We start from the raw sequence: 23,158 nt of genomic DNA, 5'->3' as shown, positions 1-23,158 counted from the left end.
TGGAGCCTAAATCCAGTCCTCCAAAATTGAAGGTGGGTAGGTTTGGAGTCCAAATATAGATATACCTTACATTTTGACAGCTGTTATCTCTTTCTCTAACCGGCCAAACTGGATTTCTAGAGTCCTGATCTTTGTGGGAGGGAAGTGTGTTTGAAGTCTAGATCTGCATCCAGTTTTGAATGTTGTGTCTCAGACCCATCTACACCTGTAATGCCACATTACAGATTTGTTCTCTACGGTGTTCCAAGTCTGGCAACACTCCGAGAGATGCAACGTGAAGACAAGAGAGCAGACATCTGTATTGTGGTGACAGTGGAAGGACACATGATGTTACTTCAAATGTCACTTTTGTTCTGGTTTTAATTTTTTCTTTCATTTCGTTTCACCGTATTTGGTTATGAAAGGTGGGGGCGGGGGGAAAGACTCAAACAAATGGGTCTCTTTATGTGTCGCTGAATAACAAAGCCGGACTATTTTCCCTAAGGTAGTCACCGTCTTTTCATAGAGACAAAGGAAGATCATTTGCTATCTGGTTTGAATATTTGTGTGCCACTTCACAAATAACTGGCTGAAAGTTAACCCCTTTGTTAAGCAGAAACAAACTTGTTCTGGGAGGCTGTTAAGAAATGAGTTTATAATGAAAACACGGCCGTGTTTAATATTGTGTTATTATTTCTAACCATCATGATACATTTATGCTTCTGCTGAGTAATCTCACTACCCTTTTCTGTTTCCTTTCTCTGCTACCCCCCTCCCTCCCCAATTAGGTCTAAAACTTTGCCTGTGGTTGATTCATCAATTTGTGGCCAGTTTCAAACTTGGCTACCCTAGAGTGACCGGATGTCCCAATTTTATAGGGACAGTGCTGATATTTGGGGCTTTGTCTTATATTGCCCCCCACCCCTGTCCCAATTTTTCACACTTGCTGTCTGGTCAGCCTAGGCTACCTCTGACTAGCTCAACTGGGGCTTGATCAAGGCCCATTGAAGTACACCTCTACCCCGATATAACGCTGTCCTCGGGAGCCCAAAAATCTTACCGTGTTATAGGTGAAACCGCGTTATATTGAACTTGCTTTGATCCGCCGGAGCGCACAGCCTCATCCCCCCGGAGCACCGCTTTAACATGTTATATCCGAATTCGTGTTATATCGGGTCACGTTATATTGGGGTAGAGGTGTAAATGGGAAGACTGCAATTAATTTCACTGCATTGGTGCGGCCACACAGATTGCAGAATCTGCGCTATTCCAGAGTGTAGATAGGACCTAAATTAGCTCTTTGAGACAAAAATCTTGTCATCTTACCAGTAATGAGCCATGCACAGTAATAAATCTTGTTAAAGTTGTATATAAAGAGCTGTGAATGGCTTCTGGTGTGCAATGTCCAATGCCAAATTTTACTAGTCATACACAACAGGGGAACAATATTCTTGTGTGCCATCAACTGGCATGTGATCTATTCACTATCCATCTACATATAGAGAGCGCTCTTGTAACATCTCTCTTCTATCATGGCCACTGAATATGTGATTGAATAACTGTAAGTGAAGCTACATGAGAGATTAGTTGAGCCACTGGATTAAATGCGTGGCATGTGCTATAATTAGCCCTCCTGGTTTCATTCCATGTAGAGTCTTTTTCTGTTATTTCCTCGCCCCGACAAATTGTTTTGTATTTAAAGCTTTGTCTAAACTGAGGACAGTCATAAAAAGCCCATCTCAAATATCAGTGGTGACTGACTTCTGATCAGCTATCCTTATGGAGAAAGTGAACATTCTGTTGTGGTTTCTGTTGATCTTTTTCCTCTTTGGTTCATCATCCCACCATAGCTACCATATCCATGGACCTTTCTTTGCAAGGTTAATTGTTTTACTCAGCAAGAAGAGGTCGGATGTGTCCCACACAGCTGGAAATATTTTAATGTATCTATTACCTAGAACTAGAACTCAGTGTCTACAAAGCCTATGTCAGTGGACTGGTTCCTCTTTCCTCTTTACCCACCAATGATTCTGTGGTACTTAGAAATGTCGCAGCTGATTTCAACTGTCTTTTAAAACTAAAGTGAGTTTCTGTCCATGTTCTTCCCACAGCTATCCTTGAAAATGGAGACCAGCAGTAGCTGATATACATCACATAGGATGAAAGAATGGCACTGATTTCCCCCCATGGATTAATCTCCCTTGGGGTCTGTGTAAGCCATGTGCCCCTTCATGGTTTGGAGCACCCTCCAGACCTATTGAACGATAATGGGAGCAGTGCCACAAAGTTTGTGCTGATCGTATTCTAGCCACCATATGCTCCCTCCCATCGGATTCCCTTCAGCTGGGCTGGCTTCTCTGCTGAGGAGCTAGTGTGACCACTCCCCACAAGGAGAGGTGCAAAGCGTTAGTATGCAAGGGATCTAATTGAGTGTACGAAGCACAGCGAATGTTACCCTGTTGCTAGAATTCCAAGACAAATGGATTGGTCTATGACCACCATCAGTGTTTCTCTTTGGAATGAGAAGCTGGAAATGGTGAGGAGAGGCAGAGTGGTCACCCTTATCCTACGGACCATTGTTCACGTTTGTCATGGGCTCATTGTCTCATGAAAATGTTGCAAACCCTGTTCCCGGGTTGGATGTCTTCTGGGGCAGTGCAAACGACATCAATGGCTGACTCTCCGTTACCAGCTGTTGATAAACTGGATAGACGATTGCTTTACCAAAGTTCGGTTTGGTATGAAATATATTCAAAAGATCAAATAGCCAATATCAGTCAGATTTATTGCTAAACACCAATAATATAGTATAGGAAGAGCCTCGATATGATGCCACTGTCTGGGAAGCCGCCTTGTGCAGAAGATGCGTTCCCAACGTTACGCATTTCAATTAGGGGTATTTATAGGAGGATTATTTTCTAATGGCAACGCTGACTTCAGCTTTCCCAAGTGTTACGGGATTCTAACAAGTGAATAGGATTATAAAAAGACATAGGCCAATTCAGGCCATGTAACTGCTAGAAATATATATATACAATATAATGTTATATTGATATTGTGTACATAATATATGCATTATGGACACAATATCAATACATATTGGATAATGATATCTATGTGTATTAGCCCAGCATATATTGAACAACACAAAGTTTACTTTACAAGTAGCATTAACTGGCAAGTGTATGTGATTTGATATCATTCCTTTGTTACCCGCAGGCATCCTGCAGACAAGACAAACATCTAAGCAATCCTCGTGTTTACATTGAAATAAACAGTTGTTTGTGGTTTGGCTGTTTGATTCTCCTTGCATTCCATATATGGGATGATCTTGTTAAGGGCCTATGGAAATTGGAAAGGGAATATCTACTTGTTATGAAGATATTCTCTCTGAAAGTCCGGAAAGTGTTCCTTTGCTTATTAAACGTAGAGGAAACAAACAAACAAAAATCTACTGCACTTCTAAAGGCTTATCAAGTAGGTTCCGTCTTTATTTTGAGAAGCAGAAAACAAACAGAAATGGAGTTCAGGCTTGGGCAGCATTCAGAGTGATTAACAGCCCAGAGGTATTGACTTCTCAGCACTGAATGTTTCTCTGATCATGAGAACAAGGCAAAAGAAAAAAAAGAAAATGAAACAGATGTGAAGAGCAAAGGGAAACCAACAACTAAGACCATAAAAAGTGAATGAGAGAGTAAAGTACGAGCAATCAATTGCTCGTGTTAGAGTAAGCCTGGCCCTGCGGCTTTGATACGTTAATTTCAGTTTCAGGCTCCCACCTTGAGCTCATATTTAGAAATCACAAAAATATGAATAAAGATGGAGACTTTTCTCCTGTGGTGTGAGAGGGAGTCAAATCGAGGAGAAACTATGGAAAATGCATTGGCTCCGCTCAAGAAGAAGAGTGAGGTGACTGCTCTATGTTCGATCCACTTCTCTTCCCGTGGCACGACCATGGAGCTTTGATCCTCACAACCGAAAGGGGCCTGGCTTTGTATGGGGAAGGAGTCATGGGAATAGCTACTCAGCTGAGCAGCAGTAGTGTCCTCTCCATTGCCTTGATCCATCACGGAGCAGGTACGAATGCTTAGATGGGATGAGTGGCATAAGCCAGTGCAGTGGGATGAGGTGTGGGCCAGCTGAATCACGGAGCGATGGTCTGGTAACATTGAAGGTCTGGGATCCATGGAGTATTTTTTTTTTTGATCTGTTGAAATTTAGTCCAGCCATGAATTCATGACACAAAGGTAGACAAATCATGGGGAATATGTGTTCCTAACATCCATGCTTGCCTATATTTTTAGATCACTATTGGGGAGCTCAGCTCAGAAGAACTACCTGATGGAAAAGTTATTCTTTCATAACACACAGGACATTCCTGGTGGCTCATTGGAAATGCTTCATGTGACCATGCTGGGGGTAGGGGTTTATTTGTCAAAGGATGTCTATAGTGACTTGGTCTCCTGGGCTCGGAAGCATCATCCTGATGAATAGGTAGGGCAGAAAAATGAGAATTATAACGTTGTGCGGCTGCCCATTTGAAAACAATAAGGGTAGGCTGGGGAGAAAGCCATTTTCTTTTCAATGGATGATATTGCTACACTTGCAGACCTAGTTTCTCAGGAAGAATTCTTGGCCAGGGCAAGCAGGATAGAAACTGCAGCAATATGAACTGATATCCTGAGTAACAACCTGTTGTATTGTTAAAGGAGGAAGGCTGAATGGATAAGGTGTTAGGCTGAGACTTAAGAGAGCTGGTTCATTTTCTAGCTCAGCTACAGACTTCCTGTGTAACACTAGGCAAATCACTTAATCTTTAGTTCCTCTTTAATACCCTTTCCTTTAGTTTCCCTGCCTGCAACATGGGGGAATTAGCTCTCTACCACACAGGGGCTTTATGAGAATAAATTCCATATTACAGTGAGGAGGGCTATATATGTGCCTAGATAGATAGTCATATGCCCTTGTTTTCAAGTTCAAAGAGAGACAAGAGATGTGCTTCTGAAATGATGTAGATCAACCACTGACAAGACAAAAGATATATGTGAAGATCTGTCACCATAAAGCTTTAAAAGCCCATCGTTACACTTTACAACATAGTTGTTTATTCTATTTGCTGCCAATGATTTGAATTTTAAAATATATTTATTCTTTGCTTAGGCAGCAGTTGTTGCTTTTTTATTTATTTAACATGCCTTTGTCAGTAAATAATACTGCCCTCAATAAAACTGGAAAATAAGTGTCATTTTCCTCAGGAATTTGACCTAGAAAATCAATACTTGTTTCTTTTCTGTGTCTTGAAAAACAGAGTGTTTGTCATCATAATATGCACAATTTAATTTGTTGGATCAATAAATACTATTTCTATTTTCAGTTTTTTGGTCAATATGTTGTCGGGAAGATTGAAACTGACATAGCAATAAACGAGCTTGTAAATGGAAAATCTGGATTCCCATCTGTCTTTGGAAAGTAGCCATGGTTTTTGTTAAATAACTCCAATCAGGTCTTAAGCACAGGTATGCACAGCGGTATGTGCGCCTTGCACAAGGAGACAGCTTGTTTTTCCAGGTACTGGTTTGAAAATAGAATTGAGGACAGTTAGCCATCAAAGTTTTTAAGCAGCCAGGTTTAATGGGGAGTTTTAAAACATTTCTAAAGACCCCATGGGCTTTAGATCTGACCAGCCCTCCTAAAACTTTATTATTATTTTGTATTGCAGTTGTGTCTAGAAGCTCCAATCAGAGATCAGGGCTTCGTTATGCTAGGAAATGAATACGTGAATATCCCTGCCTCAGAGAATTTATACTCTAACATGTTGATCTTGCTTATAATATACCCACAGGGAGCCCCGTTCTTCACAGAGGCAGCAGCCCATGTCCATGGATCACAATCCAGGATCAGGGCAGTAGTGCAACTTAAAATAACAAGATTGTCCTTTTCAGTTAGTCTCAAAGTACTAGTAAAGCAAAGAATGATCTTTTCATGCAAGTCTCCCCATAAATCCACCTGTCTGATTGAACTTGTACTGACACCTCCTCATCTATTATTGGGAGTGGACTAAATCCACCCTGATTGAATTGGCCCTGTCAACACTGGTTCTCCACTTGTGAGGTAACTCCCTTCTCTTCATGTGTCATTATATGATGCCTGCATCTGTAACTTTCACTCCATGCATCTGAAGAAGTGAGGTTTTTTACCCACGAAAGCTTATGCCCAAATAAATCTGTTAGTCTTTAAAGTGCCACCAGACTCCTTGTTGTTTTTGTGTAGACAGTTGCCCTATACATCTTGACTGCAGTGGAAAGGATAAAATAGGAGAAACTAAGGCCTTCTCTACACTTGAAGAGCTACATTGGTGCAGATGCAGCACTTCAGTGGAGACTCTTCCTACACTGATGGAATAGGTTCTCCCATTGGTGTAGGAAATCCACCTCCCAAAGAGGTAGCAGCCTGGTTGACAGAAGAATTCTTCTACTGACCTAGCGCTGTCTACACCGGGGGCGAGGTCAGCTTAACTACATTGTTCAGAGGAGTGGATTTTTCACACCTCTAGGCAATTTAGCTGGGTTAATCTAACCTTTAGTGTAGACCAGGCCTTAAACACATGATTTCTGGGGAGCAGGTGAAAATGCTAAGTGAAATCCTGGATCCATTGAACCAACGTGAGGTAAATCATTGACTTTAATCGAACCAAGATTTCATCTTAAACATAGGGTTAAGAGAGTCCAAGCCATAGTGGAAACACACTGTTATGCAAAACGGCCCACACAGCTCCAGCACTGAACTCAGATGCAAAGAGCAAAACCCGTGTTAGACCCGTGGGACTCTCTATCAGAGACTGACAGTCAGATCAGGCTGTGGGGCAAGTTTACAACATAACAATTGAAGATTAAAGGGATGCCACCAAACTTATTCCCACATTGGGCCTGATCTACAACTCGACCCCAGGTTTCCACAGCACATCGAGCCTTTTCGAAAGGGACTGCTCGGTGCAACAAGACACATAGGATAGGATAGAAAAAGAAATATTCTAATATTAAATTTTTAAATGATATTTCCATTGACGTTCTGACAAAAAAAATGAACAAGGAAAATATGCTGATAACCTTTTATGATTTCCCACCCCCTCCATTTTTCACCCTGGAACTGTTTAAAACTTTTTTGAATTTCAACTTGGGATGGGAAAAAATGAGAAAGATCTTTGCTTTTCTTTGCAAATGTTTTTCCACATTTTTTGATTAGCTCTAAAAAATAAGCACAATTACTCATTATTTGGAAGAGGATGGAAAATTTAGAACGGGGTCGGCAACCTTTCAGAAGTGGTGTGCCAAGTCTTCATTTGTTCACTCTAATTTAAGGTTTCGCGTGCCAGTCATACATTTTAACGTTTTTAGAAGGTCTCTTTCTATAAGTCTATAATATAGAACTCAACTATTGTTGTATGTAAAGTAAATAAGGTTTTTAAAATGTTTAAGAAGCTTCATTTAAAATTAAATTAAAATGCAGAGCCCCCCGGACCAGTGGCCAGGACCCGGGCAGTGTGAGTGCCACTGAAAATCAGCTCGCGTGCCGCCTTTGGCACGCGTGCCATAGGTTGCCTACCCCTGATTTAGAATTTGCTCAGTAGTTGGCATGAAGGATTTGAGAACACTGAATCTGTAATAAAGTAGTCACGTAGGGTTAACTGGGTTACCCAGAGTATAGTGCGATGGAGCCATGCTCCATCCCTCCCTTACTTCCTTTTTAGTCCGTGGGAGTTCTTTTCCCTGCCACACTCTGTTATGATCATGCAGTTAATTAAAGCAGCAAGTTCTCAGCCTGGAATCCTATAAGCAGGCTCATTCCTGTTGCACTGAGCGGTCCCTTTCAAAAAGATTCAATGTGCTGTGGAGACCTGGGGTCGAGTTGTAGATCAGGCCCAATGTGAGAATAAGTTTGGTGGCATCCCCTTAATCTTCAATTGTTATGTTGTAAACTTGCCTCACAGCCTGATCTGACTGTCAGTCTCTGATAGAGAGTCCCACGGGTCTAACATGGGTTTTGGGTTTTGCACACACACACACACACACAATAAACCAGCTAAAAACCATCAACCCCACAGCCTATCTGATTCCTGGGAATAGTGGATGGAGCCCACTAGGCCAAAAGTCCCAGACCCTCAAACAAGAAGTGCCACCACCAAACTTACAGTACAGCCCAGCAGTCATAAATGCTTCTGGAGACGTGTCTTCACGGCAATCCATGGGGCGGTCATTATAGTGAATACACATAGGAAACTGGATGAGAAACTACATAAAAGTATACTATACAATTTTAAGGTCTATATATACTGTATATTAGCTTACTATGTAATATATGAGTGTTAGTGTTCAGTTTCTCTCATAACAAGTTTTATAGCATACTTCCTTTAATGAAAAAGGTTTCTGTACACCTATTTGGGTATGATTGTTGTATTGTGACAGCACCTAAAGGGGCCCATTGTGCTAGCTGCTGTACATACATACATACAATACATACCTATATTAAGAGAGAGCCTACAACCCAAAGAGCTTACAGTCTACATAGACAAGATAGATGAAGAGTGGGAGAAAGGACATATTATCCCCATTTTACAGATGGGCAACGTAGCACAGAGAGATGACTTGGCTTGCTAAACTCCCACAGCAAGCCTGAGCAGAGCTGGGAACTGAACTCAAATTTTCTAAATCTTAGTCTTGTGATTAAAAGCACTGAACTATCTGTCAAAGGCCCCTGCTTTAGCAAGTACTTAAGCCTATGCTTACCAGTAAACAAATGAGTAGTCTCATGTGGGACCTTAACCCCAAAATTATTTAATCCCGGTTCCATAGCTATATGTTTTGGTTAAAAAAATCGGAATTTTTTTTTTTGCGACAGAGGGTGTCAAGGTTCCTTCCCCACTCTGAACTGTAGGGTACAGATGTGGGGGACCTGCATGAGAACCTCTAAACTGAATTACCAGCTTAGATCTGGTTTTGCTGCCACCACTCCCAAGTGCTAACTCCCTTCCCTGGGTAGCTTTGAGAGACTTCTTCACCAATTGCCTGGTGAACACTGATCCAAACCCTTGGATCTTAAAACAAGGAGAAATTAACCATTCCCCTTCCTTTCCCCCCACCAATTCCTGGTGAGTCCAGATCCAACCCCCTTGGATCTTAAAACAAGGAAAAATCAATCAGGTTCTTAAAAAGAAGGCTTTTAATTAAAGAAAGAAAGGTAAAAATCATCTCTGTAAAATCAGGATGGAAAGTAACTTTACAGGGTAATCAGATTCAAAGAGCCCAGAGGAACCCCCTCTAGCCTTAAGTTCAAAGCTACACAAACAGAGGTAAACCCTCTAGCAAAAGGTACATTTACAAGTTGGGAAAACAAAGATAAACCTAACACGCCTTGCCTGGCTGTTACTTACAAGTTTGAAATATGAGAGACTTGTTCAGAAGATTTGGAGAGCATGGATTGATGTCTGGTCCCTCTCAGTCCCAAGAGCGAACAACCCCCAAAACAAAGAGCACAAACAAAAGCCTTCCCCCCACCAAGATTTGAAAGTATCTTTTCCCCTTATTGGTCCTTTGGGTCAGGTATCAGCCAGGTTACCTGAGCTTCTTAACCCTTTGCAGGTAAAAGGATTTTGGTGTCTCTGGCCAGGAGGGATTATAGTATTGTACACAGGAGGGCTGTTACCCTTCCCTTTATAGTTATGACAGAGGGAAAAGAGTAAATCGCCAAATCACTTCTCTGGAGCACAACAGCTCTTTCAAATGCTATGTTCTGTGTAGCAGGAGTAGTTATTTATGCAAATAATATAGGCTGCATGTGTAGTAGTATAGCCTCTCATTTCAGTCATTAGTTTACAGTGCCTTGAGATAGTATTACTTGGCTGACATGTTCAAGCTAGTGAGTCATTGATTAGCATCCAAGAAGCAAGATCTATTTCTTCCATTGAATTATAGTGATATATCCATTATGTAAATAAACAGTATGCTATGTATCAGCATTGAGTAGTATGGTCCTCATTAAAGCTTGTGAACATACCTTTAAAAAGAAATGATTAAAAAACAGGAGGAGAGAGAAAATGAAAGGGCCTAGATTCTCACTATTCCAGCCCTAGGACTATTAATTTGCAGTATAAGAGAGGACATAAGATGTCTATTTCTATAACATTCATTATTTGAATCACCCCTGTTTGCCCTTTCTCATAATACAAGACCTGACAATGGACCTGAAAGGCAACACATTTAAAGCCAATACAAGGAATTTATTTTTACACAACATTATTCATCTGTGGAATTCATTGCCCCAGTAAATCTCTGAGGTCCAGAATTCAATAGTGTCCCAATCCTGATTAAGGCTTCTTTGGGTGTGACTCTACTATTAACAGAGCTGGTCAAAAAAATGGGAAGACTTTTTCATGACAAATTTGTCTCCTATCTTTGTCGGAAAAATCTGAAGTGTTTCAACCCGCTTTAAACACAGTTAAATGTGAGAACATCCACAGTGCACCAGACAGGTTACAATATTCTTTAGAAGGGATACAAATCTTCATGCTTCAGAAGCAAAGCTGACTACTAGCATCCTAGGTTAGGAAAACACTTCCCCTATGGACAGGTTATTATCCTCTGAAACTGTCAGAGATAGGATGGACCATGGGTTTGATATAGTATGCAAATTCTTTTTTCCTAGTTATATTTAAAAAACAACAACAAAGGCTTACCTCTGTTGCTAATAATATAGTAGATTCCACTTACTACCAATCCTGATAACAGCAGCCTCCAGTTAACGGCAACTATGCCAGGAATCGATCCTGTCCCATTAACATTAATGTAAATGGGATTCGGATATTTATAACAATCATGATGCTTTTTAGTAACTTTTTTAGAGGAAAGATCCCACCTGTAATCAGCTTCCTAGCTGTGAGTATTCAGCCAGAAACTGTTACCGAAATATCGGGTCCACCTAGCTGAGAGCCAATAACAGCCAGACAGGGATAAGGAGGAGTTGTTTTATTCTACAGAAGAAAGGAGAGCTTTGCACCTTGGTACAAAAACTCTGTCTTACACACATTTTACAGATCCTTTATACACATTCAGACAAAGGTCCTTGCAGTGTTAACACTTGATTGGTGGTGGTCAGACCCGTGCTTTTGCTATCTGGTCAGTGAAAACCGGCTTGGGACCAGCTCCAACTACCTTAAGGCCTTGAAGGGAAAATAGTTGAAAAGTTCAGGCTACTGTGTACTTGAAGTGTCTGCTTCCCCCTAATGGCCACTCGTTGACATAAAGGCTGCTCTGTTAAGTGGGGGTCATTAGTAACTTTCACAGTCCCCCCTTCGGGCCTGACAAATTCAAAAATTGTCAGGCCCGTTACGCAATTTGCGATCAAGCTGGAGGGACAGATACTGAGTTTTCTTATGGACAGCAGAGCTTTTGATCATAGCATTATACAGGCATTTGGCACATTGTATCATTATCCAGATAACACATAGAAAAAAATCAATTTAGCAATTGTTCAAAAGAGCCCCGTAAACCATTCATGACCCAAGGTCTGGAAGGAGGTCCTCAAAACTAAAAGTGTGATCAAGAGATACAGCATGGAAAACAACAGCAGCATTCTGTTTATACATAGGTCATTCTGTGAGTATTCACAGCTGAGCATTTCCATTATGTACCATTGCTTCTAAACCCATGCACCTATTTCTTGCTGATAAAGTTAAGGTCCCGGAGGCCCTGCATGAACCCATGGCTAAGCAAGTGAGAGTAGCGGAGAGGTTTTGGTGTTTCAAAATCTGTTCTGAGCATTCTAAAGAACAGCCATCGTATTTTACAGGAGCACAAGAGCAGCACAAAGCAAGGCTGCCAGCGTTAACATGAAGGAAAGATGGCAGGGGCTGCTGAAGCTCAGTGGCTCTGGCTTCCACGTAAGCTTGGTCAAGGTGTTCAACTCTGCAGGATGATGCTGAAACACAAAGAAAGTCAGCGGACAGTGGACCAGGGAAAGGAGTTCCACCCTTTGGATGGACGGCTCAGTCGGAAGAAAGTCTGCCACAATATGGTTCTGTGTAAGGAGCACGGTGAGAAAAAAGACACTGACCTTCCAGTAGCTACTGAACTGCTGACACCCTACCCAGCATCCTAGAGCAGTAAGAGCCACATGACACCTTCTGTGCTGACAAGACTGGTCTCTTCTACTGGGGATTTCCAACTGAGCCTTGGCATGCTGAAAAAAGGATTGGCAGGAGGGAAAAAAACTACAGACTGCCTCATATTGCTGTGTCATGCAAACATGGGTGGGCGGAGAAACAGCCTCTTATGGTGTTCGGAAAGAGCAAGTGCCCACGTTTTTTCCCAAAGGGCCACTCAAAGTTGTCCATGATCAACAGAAACTCAGCCAATGCAGGGATGACAAATTTGCTGTTTGAAGAGTGGCTTCAGAACTGGAACTGGGAGATGTGGCCACAGGGCCACCCTATGTACCTCTTGATTGACAGTTGCCCAGCCCATTCAGCTAATGTAGAGTTACCGCACATCGTGTTAAACTTCTGGACTTCAGACGCAACCTCAGTCAGGAAACCAATGGACGTGGGTGTCATTAAAATCTTCCAAGGTCACTATTGCTCTCATCTTAGTGCACCCATCATCACCTCCCTGGACACTGACCCATGCTGACAAGTGGTGGATGTTGCCAGAAGAACAACCCTGATCAACGCACTTCATCTGGGCCACTGTTCTCCCTCAGATTCTTCTAAACTGCCACAGAAAGAGAGGGTTTGCGTCAACAACAGAAAATGACAGCCTGGTGGACATTGATGCGCCAGCCGATGCTTCTCTTCGTGCAAATCTAACAGTGGAGGAATTTGAGGCCATTGTTGAGTTTGACAGTCATTTGGAGATGGAAGGGGAGCTTTCGATATGAATTTTTGGAAACAGTAGCAATTGTGAAGCTCTAACAGCCTGATGAGGCACAAGACGATAATACAGCGGCTGAGGAACCCAAAGAGCCTTCCCTCACAGAGCAGCTACTTGTGGTGGACATTTTTTGGCAGGATATGCCAGAGTTATGGCTTTGAGAAGGGTTATGAGGCTGCATGCAAACGCAAGAAGGATTTACATGTGGAGATGGCAAACCATAGAAAGCAGATAATGCTGGAGAAAGTTTGTTCTTAAAACCATTTTTTTTTGGTAATATCTTGTGCTCTTTTAATTTTTGACACATACAAGGAACACTAACTGTACGTAGCGTATGGTCCAGAATAGAGAGGTCATGCTGTAATTGTTTTCTTTGATGTCTTTTAAACATTTCAAAAAGACTTTTCAAAATTAGGGGTAGCCTGGGCAGTGGGAATCGAAAAGTCAGTTTCACTTTTATTCAGAACATTTTCACTTTCAGGCTCTAATGCACCTGCCCAGTGTTCCAATGTTTGGCTTCCAGACACTGAAGGGATATCTTTGAATATCTCTCCCCCCCCTCCCCCGCCAAAAAAAAATCACACAACAACAAAACCCAACCCTGTTTAATAGATATATTTCTATTAAGAACACATTTTGTACAAACATGGCAGTATCATTTTAATCCATTAAGGCCACTAGCCCTCACTCTTAGGCATGCATGGAAAAGTATATGTTAGAAAGAACCTATATTAAACCTTAATACATTTCCTCTATTTTATTCCCTGCCTTTGCTAAGTACTGAGTCCCTTGCTTTTCTCCCTTGTACTTAGCCTAGCCTTCCTGTCTGACTTGTTCAGTGGGTGACATGTGTATTAAGATCATTGTATTATCAGACACTAGTGTTTTGCCTGACAGCGAGTGAGCTAGATCAGAAAGATATAGACATTACTTAGAGCTCCCCCATCTAGAGGCTAGACTTGTGTATCCTGAGCTAGGTCTCTGGTTGTCTATAGGCAGCAGTCTTACCATATTAACCAAAAAGTAGCCTCCTTCTAGGCCCACGGAGCAGCAGTAATCGCTGAAGAAATTAGGAGCCATCAGCATGGTAAGAACTGGTCTGTAAGAGAAATTCTCAGCTCGGTAGAATTGTGATTTCAATTAGCTGAGCTTCCGGTTTGGTCCTGCCATCTCCTCTTCACCCTATGCCATTTAGCTAATCTATGGGTTTACATACTACACCATTGTGGTGTCTGAATGCAAATGGGATTTATATAAGTACACAAACAGGCAGAAAGGCCATATACTCCAGCCCCCTATTAATAAATGCACTGCGGGGTGTGATTTAATTTTTAAGGTTAGTGCACAGAGACAGATTTTCCATCTCTCTGACAATAGTGGCATCCATTGACACTCTGATGTCCAATGGAAGGGAGTTCCCGAGTGCTGGGCCAGCTGCTGAGAAGGTATTTTCATACTCTCTTGTTCCTGTTGTGAGTGGTCATTGTCCTAGAGAGAGGGGTGGTCCAGGAGATAGGCAGAGCCCAGTCCATGGAAAAACTTGAACATCAGAGTCAGGATCTAAATTTAGCCCTTCATGTGACTATGGAGTCAGTGCAGCATATGAAGCTGCAGAGAGATTTGCTCTCCTTGAATAGTCTTGCTTAGAAGATAGGCCTCTGTGTGTTGGACCCTCTGGAAGTCTTCATGGCATTTTCATCTCCAGGTACAGTGTATTGCAGCAACTGAGCCTGGAGGTGGTGACTGTGTGGATCTCCTTCAACAGGACAGTAACACGGGCAGTCTTTAGCCATCCAAAGACTTTATGGAAGGTGTTTGGGGATCCAGGAGCAGCAAGGCATTCACAGAGCTGATTTAAGAGCAGCTTAGAAGAAGATCGGGGGTTATTCACCCCTTCCTGTCATCTTCTCTTTTCATCCCCCACGTTAGTGTATTTGCATATCACAGTTTTGAGGTCAAAATATGGTCCTCCAAAGAGGAACATATGAGTTTATCACCTTCATTTCTGACTGCACAAAATAACCATCACCCCCACCCATGTCATAATTCACTACTAGCTAAACGCTTTACCCTTTCTTTCTGGAGATGATGTCAAGCCGTTGTTGGTATAAGTGAGAAGTGGAGGTATATCAAAGCTGTCTCTGCCTCTCAACTGTCCTTGACCCAAAGAGAACCCTCACGCCAACAGTACTCAAAATTGTGCACACACTTGATAATGCTGGTGGTTTAAAGTGAAGCCTTGATTGTAAAAAACGTCTGGCTCAGAAAGCCATGTGGAAAACTTCTTGGATTGGATGGCCATTCAAAACTGAAAGTCTGGCAGCTCCAGTGAGGTACACTGAATGAAAAGGAAAGGTTGAAAAGAAATGCATTAAGAAAGCTCACCAATTGCTATGACAATGCAGATTTTTTTCTCAACAAATAATAATAATAATAATAGGTATGGAAATCTCATCAGCTGCAGTAGGGTGGATTGATGTTTTAGCAAGGTGAGTCACCAAATACAGTTGGGAGGCCCATGCTGCTGTTCACTATTGCAGTGAGCTAATTTATGTCATTACTAGGGGCTGATCAAAATTTCCCCCCATAAACTGCATTCCCATGCTGCACCACTTACCCTTCCCAAGAGGGGAGACCATGGTGTATTATGGGAGTTGTAGTCCAATCAGAGGGCCTGGCATCTAGAAGTGAATGGGAGCATGATGGACTGAACTATAATTCCTAGGAGTCACCATGGCAGAATAACTGAATCACAGTATTCTGATTTTTCTGCTGAAATTGTTCAGGTTTTAATTTTTTGCCTAAAAGTCAGAATTTTCTGGGGGGAAGTGGGAAGGGAATTCCCATTTTCAAACCAGCTCTAGTCACTATTATGGTCATCTTTTTTTCTCTCCCTCTGCACAATATTTGTTTTCATATCAAAAGCTCTTGAGACTCAAAGATTGCAACTTTCATCAGGGTGAAAATATAGCACAGCCATGGCACTGTTTTCAGAACCTTGAAGATCTGCAGGTGCTAATTACACTTAATGCACATGAAGGAGCCTACAAAGCCATTAACATATGCAGAGCTTCATCTTCATATACAGTCTTCTCTAAAAGGAAACAATGAGCAAAGCAGGATGGTAAAAGGTCTCCTGGGATCAAATCTTTGATGGTTTGCTGATCTCATTTGATGCTTTTTAGAGTCATTAAAAGTAACCTTTCTTCTGTCATTCAGTCGTAGGGAGTACATTGAACGTTATGATCATGTAGGTCACTGAACACTTTACAGTAGTTTATTCAAACAAATGGAGCAATGTCTCCCTCCTAACTGACTGGCGAGATGGGGGTATCAGAGGAGACGAAGGATTGTTAAAGCGAAACAAAGCGCCGGTTTGCTTTGGAATCAGCTGCTCTTGAAAAGCACAAGATTCAATTAATTAAGAAAGAAAAGTGTCCAAAGTGACAAAGAAGGAAATATGATATCTATGGCCAAAGTCCTTGTCTAATATAAATGCTAACTGTAAACATCACTGTTCATTTCTACACTATGGGCCGGGGGGGAAAGACTCATCTTCCCTAGGCAAATTGCTGCGTTAAAACTGCATTCAGCATAAAACTTTAACCAAAGAGATTATTCTGGGAAAAGGAGAGAGAGTAAAATCAGAAAAGGCATCTTTCTCCTGGGAGGAACTGAATGATGAATAGCACTGAATAAAGCTGAAACAGCTGCTGAATTACGACACTTTCCAAAAAAAGCCTGATGGGATCACATCTGGATGCAGAATATTTGCTCTTGCTTCCCCCATCCCATGAAGTAGCAAAACACATACTTTGAAGCTTGTTAATGAAGCGTGTTGTAATCGGCGAAGCAGATAACGTCGTGCAAGCCAATTGAAAGGATTTCTCTAGTCACTTTGCAGTGCTTGGCAGCAAACCTGCGACAATGGCTGTGGATTTACACCTAGAAGGCTTTGCTGTCATATTGCTGCACAATGCCAACAACAGGAACTTTTCATTGCACTCTGGTGCAATTTGCTCAACAATTCAGATCATACTTTCTGATTATAGCTCCTTGGGTTGTTGCTCTTTTAAATCAGAGTAACCAGTGTCATAAGACATTACACCAATGCCACTCTGCCTCCCTCTGGGGGCATGTTGTGTTCTCTGAATTATTTTTCGTGAACATAACTATGATTTTGCAGTCTGGCATGCGTTGTCATCTTCAGTAGTCTTAATCCCCCCCTGCCCACCCATATTTCATGGCATGCTGAATGGAGCCTATGTAACCCACTAGTTAATGTTTATTACAGGTCCCTCCCCACAGTCTACAGAGGATAGTAGCCTGTTACAGCCTGAGCGTTTAACATCTTTTACTTTGAACTCTGGAAGTCCCCAGGTCAATCCCTGGTATATCATCTGTCATACCTACATGAATGCATTTCTTACTCACTGCAATAGTGTAACTGGTTGACTTGTGGTTTTTGTTTGTTTGTTTTGTTGGCTGAAATAAAATACATATGTTCATTTTGGTAGAAATTTTCCATTTTTCAAAAACAGAAGACTTCCAGTTTTCAGTTTCATTTTTTCATTGAAAAAAAGAATTTTTGTAGGGGATTAATTTTTATTGATTTTTTAAAATATTAAGAATTGGACACTTTTTGACTAGTGACATGCTTGCAAACAAATTTGAAATATTGAAATGGGTTTTGTTTGGAAGTATTCAATGCACATGTTTCATATTTCTTTTGAAAAATTTCACAACTTTCCCTATTTGAAAAAACAGGTAAGTGGTTATTGATTTTTTTAAACTAGTTTTTCAATAAACAAAGACATTAAATAAGCATTTTAATAACATTTTTTAATAAAAATTGTGGGAAAATAGGCACATAATTTTGAAGGTATGAATATTTATTTTTAAAATATAGTTAATTTCTTGTGAATTTTTCTTTTTGAAAAAGGCTAATTTTTGACCCCCAAAACCTCTCTTCGTTCAAAAAATTCCAACCATCTCTATTAATAACGTTCTTGGTACTTGACTCAGTTTGTTATATGTTTGGGTACAAATGAGTCTGATTCAATCCCAGAGTCAATCTCACTCCCCTTTCCCCTCCCCAGACTTTGGAGAAGTTAAGGAATGGGAAAGATCCTGGTTCATGATCAAGTTCCTTTGTGTCACTATGGCCACACAAAGCGATCTTAAAACTGGCTTAAGTGGGCAGCTGTGGGGCAATTCTCACCCAACATGGATCCGGCATAAGGGTGCACATTGGGGATGCAACCTGAGTGGGAAGGAATGTCGTGCTACCTACAGGCCATGAGGCTGTTTTAAACTTTGCTGGGGCAGTGATGGTGGAATACCAGCCTCAACGTCAAGGAACCCATAACAGCACCTTGGCAGCTCCTCATATGACCTGCACCCCAAACTTACCACTTACAGTTGAAGTCATCCCCTGCTGGCTTTGGCCAAGTGCTACAAAATTAAATGACTGCAGAGCAGCCTCTGTGACGTATACTGTAATTCTAATTAAAGGTGAATCCTAAGCACGGTCTGTGTGTTTTCTGAGGAATAACTAGGCTGATTAGAGATTTCATGCACAGACAGGACTCCATGGGAGCTCTAAATTAATATCTGCTGTGAGAAAGATAACATTATGGGATGAATATCACAGTGGAAGGATAACGAAATAGGTTAGTGTTTAACTGCTAATTATTGTAAAACATAAGTGGCACCATTCCCCTAACAGAAGTACAAAACAACGGAGTTTGATGGAAAACATTTTGATGCCTCACGGTTCCAGTGTGCTCATTTTCATTAGCAGTGGTCCCAAGTGCTTTCTTATGGCTCATCATTTTCTCATCTGCAGCACTTATCACCCCCCCCCCCAGCTTTGAATTATTAGTCGGCACTTCAGATGGGCATCAACATTACCAGCTTTATCAAGCATGACATCTCCTTGGAGTCTCGAATATTCCTTACAGATGGTGTTTCTCAACATGAACTACTTTGTCAAACATGACATTTACTCACAAGGTTGTAGAGGTGGATTACCGGCTATCTCCCGCTGTACGTGATTATCTAGTATCCGGAGATGACTCAAAATCTCTGTGCCATTTTTACATAGTCACATACGATAACGTTCTTGGTCTCGTTCAACTGAATATCTCCCAGCTACATTTCCTGAGCTGTCTTTCAGTGCTGCCACAGAACTCCAGCGATTCTTTTCTTTTCTTTGAAAAAGCCTTCAAACTCCATAGAATTTCTACTTCCAAAGAGAAGCTTTGGTCTCATTTTTAAATCACTAGATAGGGTCTCAGAAGTGCTAGGTCCAGTTCCTAGATCTTCCACAGGCTTCCTGTGTTACCTTAAGCAAGTCACATAATCTCTCTGTGACTCAGTTTCCGACCTGTAAAATGGGAATTTAAATTTAAATTCTTCCTTTTCCCACCTTTTTTCAGTTGTCTATTTAGATTACTGAGATCCTTAGGTCACGGACTGTCTCTTGCTATGTGTATGTACAGCACCTTGCACAATAGGGGCCTGATATTGGTTGGTGCCTCTAGGTGCTACTGTTGTTGCTCCGAATTTGAGGGGTGTGTGTGCCCCAGATTTTGATCAAGCTAATTGCAACCATCTTATGTGCATTCAGCCGCCATGAATCAATAAAATTAATACAATTGTATTAATTAATAAAATAGTTTCTGCTAATCAGAATGGGAGGAGGGGAGAAAAAGAATCAACAATTCGAGACTGAAAGAAAATAAGTGGACGGGAACCTTTTGGGTGCCTTTGATATAGAAGCTTATGGTGACTAAGATTGTTAGGAATGTTTTCTAATAAGTAGTTTATTGATGTTAGGAGAAGTGATGATCTAGTGGCAGTCACTGTGCTCTATGTCAGTGTTTCCCAAACTTTACAAATAATTCCACATTACAAATCATTAATAAAAGCAAGTAAATGAAGAGGGACACTGTAACACATAGGACTGGTGTTTGTGATCATGCTTCCCTCTAATGGTGGGTCCAATTGATTACTAGCAAAAGACCCTCTTCTGTAGCCCGTGGGAGTATGAGGCCTATATTTTGGTTGCTGAAGATTCTCGCTTTGATTGCTGTTGATGACCAGGATGTCTGTATGTGTAGTTGTAGCCAGGTTTCATTGCCCTTTTAAAACATCAAGAGAACCCTTGTAACAAAAGTTTTATGTCATTTTTAGATCAGTAAAGTTAGGCATAGAGAGTTAAGACCAATTTCATATGGACAAATCATCATATTAACTTTAGTGGTGTTACTCCTAGTTTACACAACTGTCACTAAGAATGGAATAATTTTTTTAACAAATTCACCTCTGGTTTTGGGTGCATCCATTTTGAGGCACCCAACAACTCCAGTTTTGGTCCAAGGGTTTGGATCAGGGTCACACAGCAAATCAGTGCTAGTCAGGAGTAGAACCCAGAAGTCCCAACCCTCTATCATCTCATCCATCACCTGTTCAGTGTCTGATCATTTCCTGCAGTGGGACAGAAAAGATGGAAGTTCTGACAGAAGAACAGTCAGTTACATCTTTGCCAGTGCAATTGTGTATACGTTTAGTGAGGCTGGGAGCTGAGATGGTAAAGGAAGAACCTGAGAATAAATAAAATAAATAAACTCTGATCCCTCTATCAGTGGCACTAATAATTTAATCACAATACTCTGAGAGAGGATTTTAAATAACAATTTCATAAATTAAATTAGTCATTTAACTACAATTTTCTACGCTCATAATAACTCTATGGCATGGGGAGTTGGGATTTCCCAATGCTTATTGTTCATTCATCCTTCATCTGCAGCAAGCGCTATCAAATTCCAAGTCCTGCCACTGGCGATTGTTATACTATTGTAGCTCCCATCTCATCACTTCCTGTTGGCAGGTGAACACAGTGATGATGAATAATTTTATTTATTCCCAGACGTTTCCACAATGTGCTAGGCATTGTATAAGCATCAAAGAAACAAGGGTTCCTCTCCTCCCAGTCCAAAGAATTCACAAACTAAAAGAGAACAAAGCAGACGGACAGATAAAGGTTATCAAACAAGTAGGGTGTGATCAAGGTGGTGACTGGCCACATATTGACAATATGTTTGCTAATACAGATTTGTTTTCTGTTAAGATATCACGACTATCCTCAGTTGCCCCTAGATCTTGCCATTATGGGTGGACTAGTTGCGTGCAGGTATCATGGTAGCAGTGGGTCTTCAGGAGAGATTTGGATGAGGAGATTGTAGTAGCTTTGTGAACATTCCATACTTAGTGTGCAGCATGGAAGAGGCCACTGAGATGGTTGTGGAAGAAGATGGATAAACAGCAGGTCGAGGCTAGTGTCATTGGTAGAAGGGATTGGTCAGAGGAGGACAATGCAGAGTATACTTGGGAGGGAGGAACACAGTCAGTAGTTGGATCCTTAGTAATTTAAGCTGGGATTTTGAAAGGCAGAAGTGACTGACTTTTTATGGAAGTTGGCCATCTCGGTTTCTTAGGTTCCTTTGAAATTCCCAGCAATACACTCAATAAAGTGGTGCAGTTGCCAAGTTCAAATGACTGTAAATAGTTCTCTCTCTCCTATTCAAACATTAATTCCATCAGGTTTGAAACTAATTAGACACGCCTGAGTTGTCATATATTTCTTATACATCAATCATAGTTAATAATAGCCATTTAAAATCGGGGTCGTCTCACTGCAAGTAGAATACAATGTCAGATCTCTCAGAGCGCAAAATTCCCCATGCTCATGAAAAATAAAAAACAGCTTCGAACAAACAGATTGACATCTGGCTCTGAAAACACATCTGACCAGCTCTGCAGTTTGCTAGGAGAGATTAAAAGACAAGAAATATAAAAACCTGGGCTGTTCTTCCCCTCATCCTCTGTAATTGAATGTTTTTTCATGTAATGCATTCAGCAAACATTCTATGCAATGTGTATTTTTTGCTATGTTTAATTCCAAAGCTATATTATATATAGATATAATATTACCCTTAAAAGACCAACCGGGGCCTGATGACAAGCAGCATTTTCCCTCATTTTGGGTGCTGAGGTTTTATTTATCAAACTGCTGCTGTTTCAGACCTTGAAAGACATGATGCTCTTTTATCACAGGACTGCCAGATTGAGTGTAATTCTTCAAAAATTCCCTTACTCCTGGATTTTCTGTGATAGGGTATATCAACCGCACACTGAGCCAGTAAGGGTTAATGAACTGCTGGGGGCCCACGCAGGCTCTCCGAATTACATCTGCACTCACTGTCAGCTAATGAAGGTATCACACTGTCTGGAGTAGCTCACCACTGTGAGTGCCTGTCTCAGGGCAGACTGCCAAAAAACAAGGGCAGACACCCCAACCTGGTGGTATGTTCTATGATTAGATTTCACCCTGTCAGTAACAAATGTGAGCTCCTGGATCACTACGCCAGTCTTACCATGGAGTCACAGACAATCCCCTTAGACTCTCCAGCCTATCTTGCCACTCAGACAAACTGAACTTTCTGATAATGGTCACTTAAACCAAAAATCACACCACATCAGGTTTCTCCCAGTCCCAAGAGATGAGTCACTTACCGCAAATCAATTGGTATTCCAGATCTACACCAAAGACCATGCTGGCATCCAGTTCTATAGTAAATTAACTAAAGATTTATTAGCTAAGAAAAAAAAAAGGAAGTTATTGAAAGGTTAAAGCAGATAAAATACCTGTACAGGTGAGTCACAGTCTATAATTCCAAATGGTAACAGAGATGTAGTACTCTGCCAGTTTCCTAAAAGCCTCTCAGGGCTATCCAAAATAGCTCTGGGGATCTGCATCTTCTCGTTCAGTTATTTTGCCCTGTTAGAATCCAAACAGTCCAGAAATGAAAGCTTTTTCCTTGAATCTATATTTATAGCTTCTTCTGATAGAACAAGCTGACAGTGTCTCTCCCCATCTGGGTTTTTCCTTTGATGCTTATGGGTGAGGAATTCATTTTGAGTCTCTGATCTCAGGTCATCACCACAATGGCCATTTGCTCTGGCATTAGCACCTTTTCTGATAAAGTCCTTCATTAGCATTCCTCAAGGCTTCTTTGATGTCTGATGAGTTATTTAGTTACAGGGGTATGTGCAGTGTAAATGTTCACTATTACATTACAACAGGAACAGATAAGTCAAAACAACAAGTAACATTCCACTACTTCTACAAAGTGTAAACATCCAGAACATTAATCACTTTGATCTATACCAGGGGTCGGCAACGTTTGGCACGC

Source organism: Terrapene carolina, unplaced genomic scaffold (genome assembly GCF_002925995.2).
Source record: "Terrapene carolina triunguis isolate 2854851 unplaced genomic scaffold, T_m_triunguis-2.0 Scaffold62, whole genome shotgun sequence".
NCBI classification, from domain to species: Eukaryota; Metazoa; Chordata; order Testudines; family Emydidae; genus Terrapene; species Terrapene triunguis.
The sequence above is the reverse complement of the archived record's forward strand: the minus strand, read 5'-3'. Positions refer to the sequence as shown.